The sequence below is a fragment of the Myotis lucifugus genome, unplaced genomic scaffold (genome assembly GCF_000147115.1).
Source record: "Myotis lucifugus unplaced genomic scaffold, Myoluc2.0 scaffold_75, whole genome shotgun sequence".
In the NCBI taxonomy this organism is placed as follows: Eukaryota; Metazoa; Chordata; class Mammalia; order Chiroptera; family Vespertilionidae; genus Myotis; species Myotis lucifugus.
In genome coordinates, this window is record NW_005871123.1 from 4,061,392 (window position 1) to 4,069,308 (window position 7,917).

The window sequence follows — 7,917 nt, forward strand, 5'->3', positions numbered from 1 at the left end:
ATGGGCGGTCCTGGCAGGGTAGCTCAGTTTGTTGGAGCGTTGTCTCCAATGCACTAATGTTGCAGGTTACATGCAGGAATCAACCAATGGATGCATGAATAAGTGGAACAACAAATCAATGTTTCTCTTTCTCTCCCTGTTCATCTCTCTCTAAAATCAATCAATAAATAAAAGTAAAAAGTTTATGGGCCTGGGGCATGACTATCCACCATGACCTGCCCAGTTAGGAAGGTATGACCAGATCACCCTGTGAGGTTACTTTCCATACCCCCCAAACTGAAGCAAAAGAATATATGACATAGGGGCAGAGTGAACAGAAATAAATGCATAGAATGTGAAGGTAAACTGTCAGAAGCAGAAAAAGAGAGGGGGGAGAGAGAGAGAGAGAGAGAGAGAGAGAGAGAGAGAGAGAGAATTTATGATAAAGAAGCACGATATTCACCATTTGACTCCTTCAAGTCAGTGGACATTGAGCTAGCCCAGAGTAAGTATAAGATGGAAGACATGAATCTGTTGAATCTGTTACTCCTTGAGCTCCTTCAGTTGGTCTAAATTACCACATGCCTCTCTCACATTATATGCCAATTTTAGTATGGTTTTAGCATTTAAAGATTAGCACCTTTAATATTTCATCTAGTGGAAAAAAACTAACAAAATGTAGGCTTTTCAATGCTAGAGACCAAATTGTGAGTCACTGAAGAAAGTATAGTAATTTGGGTCACATATGGTTTCATTTGCTTTATTTACTGACTTTAGAATTCCATATAAGGTATATTTGCACTCTAGAAATCTTGGGCTAATTTTTGTATATAGAGGTGATTTGAACATAGATGAGGTTTCTTTCTTTATATTTTTTATTTTCAATCACAGTTGACATATATTATTAAATTAGTTTCAGGAGTACATCCCAGTGATTAGACTTACTAAGTAAGCATCCTAATAAATCAACCAATCATCAGACACCATACATAGTTATTTGAATATTATTGACTATGTTCCTTATGCTGTACTTTACAATCCCATGTCTATTTTATAACAACCCGTTGGTACTTCTTAATTCCTTCACCTTTTTCATGCATCCTCCAACTCCCTGAAGAAGAAAAACAAGATAAAAAATATGAACAATAAAATGGCCATACATATATGTCTAGCAATAATTGAATCTAAAAAAATAAACAAACAAGCAGAACAGAAACAGATTCATAGATACAGAGAATATTTTGACAGTTGTCAGATGGGAGGAGGGTTGGAGAGATGAAATTTCTTAGGTTGAGAGGATTGAGTAAGATAAGAAAAAGGCCCAGCACTAAGCAACTAAGAAGCTCAATATTTAGAGTTTAAGTAGAGAAAGATTTGGCAAAGGAGACAAAAAGAATAGCCAAAGTGCAAAGAAACTGATTAAGATGGGGATGTCATGGAAGAATGTTACAAGAAGAGAGAATGTTAAGGAGAGACTAATTCATAATGTCAAAATGTATGAAGCATCAATTGGGATGAAGTTTAAAAAAATGAACTTCAAACTTAATATGTTCAAACTTAATAAGTTCATTACTGGTGACCTTAATAAATGGTGAGGTGATGGGGCCTAAATCTGATTGTAAGTGGCTCAAATAGTAAATGGTAAGGAAGAAAAGGGAGAAAGTAAATTTGAGGGATTTTAGAGTGGTGAAGAAGACAGGAGGTGGTAGCTGCAACAGGAAATGAGTAAACTCACTAGAGAAACATAGTTTAAGGCAGGTGATTCTGAAGGGCAAATGAATAAAGAGATTTTATCGCTTTAACTTTCAGCTGACCTTCTGTTTTCATATTTATTCCCTTGGTATTATTGGCACCACCCTTAGATCCAGGCAACCACAGTCCATTCCTGGCCTCTGAGCTTTAGAGTACTAATACTGCTTACTGGCCTTTGTCCTATTGTGCCTCTCCTTATAGGAAATTATAGGGCAAAGGGGATAAGCTCACCTCAACCCGTCCTTTCAAGCACCGCTGCCCCCATTAAACTATTGTATTAGTTTCCTATTGTTGCTGCAACAAATTACCACAACTCAGTGACTTAAAACAATGCAAATTTATTACCTTACAATTCTGGAGGTCAGAAGTCCAAAATGGTGTTGGCAGAGCTGTGTTATTTCTGGAGGCACTAGGGAAGCCCCCCACTTTCTTGCCTTTTTCACCTACTTGAGGCTACCATATTCTTGGCTTGTGGCTGCCTTCCATCTTGATTGCTCCATGTACTATAGAATCTCTCATTTTTCATCAGTTGACAGACTCTTCTGTTCCCTGCCTCCCTCTTAAAAGGACCTTTGTGATTACAATGGGCCCACCCAGATGATCTCTATATATAAAAGGCTAAGTGTCTGACCCATAGCTATGACATGCACAGACCACCAGGAGGCAGATGCTCAACTCAGGAGCTGCCATGATGCACACTGGCCATTTCAGAAGAAACGGCACCACATATATAATACCTTAATCAATAAAGAAAAAAATTAAAAAAATAAAAAGAAACGGCACCAAGGACCTGGTGCCAACAAACCAACACTCAGCTTCCCCCAAGTAGGGCACAGGTCCCGCCAAATTACAGAGCGACACTCCACCAAATTGCAGCCAATGTTGCCAAGACCCCACAGCGCAAAATGTGGCCCAGCCCAGCCTGGAAACCGTGGCTGTGGGCGCTGGGTAATGACATCACATGTCACATAGCAACTCCCAGCTTCCTCTCCCTAGTAATGACTAGCCTCCTTGGAGTTTCTTCAGCCTAGGAACCCGACTTGCTTTAAAACCAGGTGCAAACATTTTACACTTTAACCAAATGTTTGTGAAGCGTTTTCTCATGCCTCATCTCATTTGATCCTCACAGAAGTCCTGAAATAGGTAAATAGGAGACTCGGTAGAATCCTATTTTCTTTTCATTAGCAAGACAGGAATAGTGATATTAAAATATTTATTCTAATTAATTTCTTTTCAATGTGCATGAATCCGTGCACCAGGACACTAATAAAAGATAATTTTACCTTAAAATCCACTTATTAGTAGCTTTAATTCCATCTACAATCTTAACTTCCTTTTGTAAAATAAACATATTCATAGGTTCCAGAGATTAGAGTGGGACATCTTTTTTGGGGGTGGCATTTTTCTGCCAAGAACAACAATGCATCTATACTTAAGACCTGGGAATTCCTGTGCAGATGAGCCAGCCCACTTCCTCAGAGTCATGATTTCTAGAGCAGGCTACATTATTAGTGGATTCAGCTTAGGCCAGAGGCTGGCAAAGAATCAACAGTTTGATGCGGTTCTCAACCTGTTGGTCGTGACCCCTGTGGTGGTCGAACGACCCTTTCACAGGGGTCGCCTAAGACCATCCTGCATATCAGATATTTACATTACGACTCATAACAGTAGCAACATTACAGTTATGAAGTAGCAACGAAAATAATTTTATGGTTCGGTCACAACATGAGGAACTGTATTTAAAGGGCCAGAAGGTTGAGAACCACTGGCTTAGGAGAAGGGTTTAGATACATAGGTTAATACACCCACACATTCTCACTGGAGGTTCCATATGATCTGTGCTGAAACTCAAGTTAAAGACAAGCTTGATGTAAAAACAAACTCAAAAAAAAAAAAAAACGACAAAAAAATCTGCCCTCTTCGACCCCTCCCCCTATCTTCTTTTAAGAGATATTGGGAAAATCCACTTCAACTTACCCCTGTAAATTTACCTGGCTTGGGGGACTCATTTCATTAAATTCCAGCTGAAAAACTTAGGAGCATTCTGGGAAATTTGTAGTGACTATAAACCCCTGACTCAGAAGGGTTGGAAACTTTTAAGGACATTTTGATATTCTGTCAAAATTGCAATGATTGGGATAGGAAAGAATAGGAGGATAACCACAGATGGTTAGGACCGGGTTCCACATCAGGACTGAGCAGAAGAGGTGGGAAAGTGTGAGAGGAAGAGGAGAAAAGATACAAGAGTAAATTTTGGGAAACTTAAGCTCAGAAATGCAAATAAGCAAGTTTCATCCCATTGCTATTTTATTCTGAGTAATTGTGACACCTCTACATAATAGACATGGCGAGTGGTCAGACTGCATTCTCTGCTCTGGGTGACTCACTACTGTTAAATGCAATTGGCCTACATTCCCCACCCCCACCCCTACTTCTTTTCTGTAACTCCAAGTTGACCAAAAGATGATCTAATCTAGAACCTCTTATGTATGTCTATATGAATGTGTTTAAATGAATATGTATAACTAGGTACATATATGCATACATACACACATATAATTTATGCATGCCTGTAAATATGCATGTGTATTTATTTATATGTCCTTGTCATGGGACCTGGGGCTTTGGTTTTAGTTTTGTCTTCTGTTCCCTAGAATTTAATCAGTCTACATTTTTGCTTATCTTTGAAAGAAGATTTTTAGACTAGATGATCATTTTGATTCTTTTCTATTCTAAAATCCTTAAACATTCCTCTGAGGAAAATCAGGTACATCTGCTCTCCTACCAGAAGTTCAACTTAGCTCTCATTACCAGGAATTATCCTGCATTTTATTAATAAATAAATGAAGACTCTAGCCTTTGACAGGTTATTTTCTCCCTCTACTCTGTCTACCCTCCTTCTAGATTTTAATTCTGGGCTGAATTTATCATTATTTTCTCATTTTCTTCCATCAGTATAATATAGAAATGACGGAGGTATCGAAACAGTGATATTGCATTGTAGGAAGTTTTTTGTCAAATACCTCCAGACTTTTGAGTCCACGAGTTATTAGTATCCAAGAACTACATCTTTGTTATACGATAAATAATTCGCAGCATACTGGAGTCCATGTGGGGTGCAAGGAAGATGCAGAAATTGGGGGTATGGACATGTTGGATCTAGTTATAATTTATTTTCTAAGTAGACAAATACATATAGAATATCTTCTAAATGTTAACTATACATGATATAAATGGTCTCTGCAAGAGTCTAGTGGAGGAGAGAAATATTGAACACATAATTATACCAAAAAAAAAATCAACTACAGATATATGGAGGTATTTAAAGGTAAAGTGGAAAGCGGTAAGGATGTAAAATAGGAGGTCTGGATTTTGAGGAAGGGCTGCCCTCACAAGCTAGATTTCTGGCCCAATCAGTCACTTTACACTTCAGGTCCTAAATTTGCTCATATCACAAGGTCCTTCTCATTCTAACATGTAGGAAAAGCCTGAAAGAGAGTCTGAAACCATGTTCCTTGCTTTAACCTTCACTGATTTCATGCACGTTTGTATGAAATGTTGTAAATTTTTGTAACACTTTTGTAAGCTCCCCTAAAGTTTTTTTCTCCCCTTTTTATGCTTTATTTATTCAATGAATGTTTACTAAGCCATGACTGAGATTTAGAGATAAAAGTCACAGTCCTTGCTCTCAAGCAGTCATGGTCATATTGAGGAAAAAGCAAGTAAGCAATTTCAAATCAGATAGTTGGTTATTAGTATGGTGGGAGCAGTATTCATGGGGTGCTGGAGTTGTCGAGAGTTAGGGGCATTGAAGCTGGTCTTAAGCAGATGTTTTGGAAGGTAACTCCTTGAAGAACAAGGAGTTAGCAAGTGAAAACCGTGGGGAGTGGGTATTGGTGCAGATGTTCTGGTCATGTGTATAAAAGCATGGTAGCAGCAGATACTATGCTTCTCCCTAGAAAGGGAGGTCTCAATTCAAAGTGCTGAATGGACAGTTGAGGGGGATGGTGACTTAAGCAGGGGCCAGAACTTGAAGGTTGGGACTGCAGACTGTGGGGAGCCACTGTGAACATTTTTAAAAGAGTGATGAGACATTATTATTTGTTGGAGTTTTGAGTAGCTAGGACAGAAAAGAGTGGGAAGGTAGGTTGTGAAGAATGAACCAGAGGAGGGTTCAAACTGGGGCCTAGGAATCAGAGAAAAGCCTCCTGCAGGTGTCGATGAGAGCTGCTGAGTGAACTAAGGATTATATCTGCAGAGATAAAGAGTTGAGGAGAGAAAATCAGTAGAAATGTGAACGTTGGGATCAATTGGACTCTAAAAAAAGAAGGAGTATTAATTCCCAGAATTCTAGCTCAGCAACTGGTGAGTGGGAGTTCAATACCTGAGATGCAGAATAAAGAAGAGGATCACTTTGTGGATGTGGGGAAACTACTAGTGCTGTTATGACTGAGGTTCCTATGGAATATCTATGTGGAGCCAACCAGACATAAAGCTGAAGAGATGAATCTGGGATACACGGAAAGGGTGTAAACAGGAAATGTCAATTTGGGAAAAGGCAGTAATAAACATTTTAAAAAATTCTTATATACTTTTTATATGCTTTTATTGATTTTAGAGAGAGAGGAAGGAAAAGGGAGGGAGAAATATCGATGTATTTCAAAATACACGAATCAGTTGCCTCCCATTAAACGTGCAACTTGGGCAAATGCCCTGACAGGGAATCAAACTGGTGACCTTTCGGTGTATGGGTTGACACTCAACCTACTGAGCCACACTGGCCAAGCAGTTTTCCTATACAACGTATTGATAGGAAAACTGCTCCACTACAAAGAACACATTTAAAGTCCAAACTGTTTAAGCCCTTAACAAATATATTTTTAAGATTCAATGGATGAAAGAATGGGTGAGTGAATGAGAGCTGCATAAGTAGCTAAAAGTTCCTATACAATTTTTATAGTTTGTTTAAGTGTATGAGTTTGTGTATGTGTAAATGTATATGTATGTATATGTCTGTGTGGTTATACATACACACTTATATAAAAGTAATAATGTATATTGATGCTATATATCTGCACTAGTCTGACAGGACTGCCATAACAAATACCAAGACTGGGAGGCTTAACCAACAGAAACTTACACTCAGTACACTTGACATCCAGAAGGACTTTCCCTCTGACAAAGGATAGTCTCTGTGAAAAAAAAACAACAACACACGAGGTTGCTATGTCATAACACGATACCTATGGATGAAGGGGAAAACCTATTTGTTAGAGGTCAGAGGTAGAGTTTACTCATTTATAAAATAAACATAAATCGTTTCTGCTTTACCTGATTGTATAGCAATCTCTACAACAGATTTTCTTTTTAATTTTAGGGAAGGCTACAAGTCACTTGCACATAGACACACCTTTAAAGAGTAGCTGAAAGGGTAACATGGATTGTTGCTCTGTATTGCTCTATGGAAAGCAGGCTGGCCAAGTCAGACCACCAAACTTAAAGCGGGGATTGCTTGTTGAACACTGTTTCATTCCTGGCATGCGCGCACTTGTAATAAAGTTGACTTTCACTATGGTTATAGTGAATGGAGGGGATAGCCCAGTTTACTTGGAGCCCGCTCTGCTTTTCCTCTGCGCGCTCGGCTGCCCGCAGGCCCCGGCCTCTCCCTGTGGTTCCCAGTGAAAGCTCCCTGGGGTGGGGAAGCCCTCGCCGGCAGCCAGGTGACGGAGACGGGTGGGAACCGCGGAGCTCCGAGGGCGCGGAGCTCTGCATACCATTCCCCTCCCACCACCGTCCCACGGCCGGGAGGCGGAGAGGGCTGCAAACTCCGCTCCAATCGCAGCCGGCCCTTCCCGGGGTCCCCCTGCCGGGTGACCCGCCCGCTGGACGGAGTTGGAGGAACTTTGCGGCGCTCCGCGTCCCAGCCCCGGGAGGCCGAGCGCTCCCTCCTCCCCTGCCGACCACTTCCCCCCGCCCTTGCCTCCCGGACCTGCGCCCAGGTGGGAGCCGCCGTTGAAAAGACCGGCCGGGGAAGCGCCAGATGTGTATGCAATCCCGAACCCTGCGCGACCCGGCCCAGGGCTGCGGAGGGCGCTGGCAGTGGGAAGCCGCTGCTCCTCGCCGGAACCCGGCGCTATCAGGCTCATGCAATGCAGGATGGTGGCCTGCAGTCCCCGAGCGTTTATT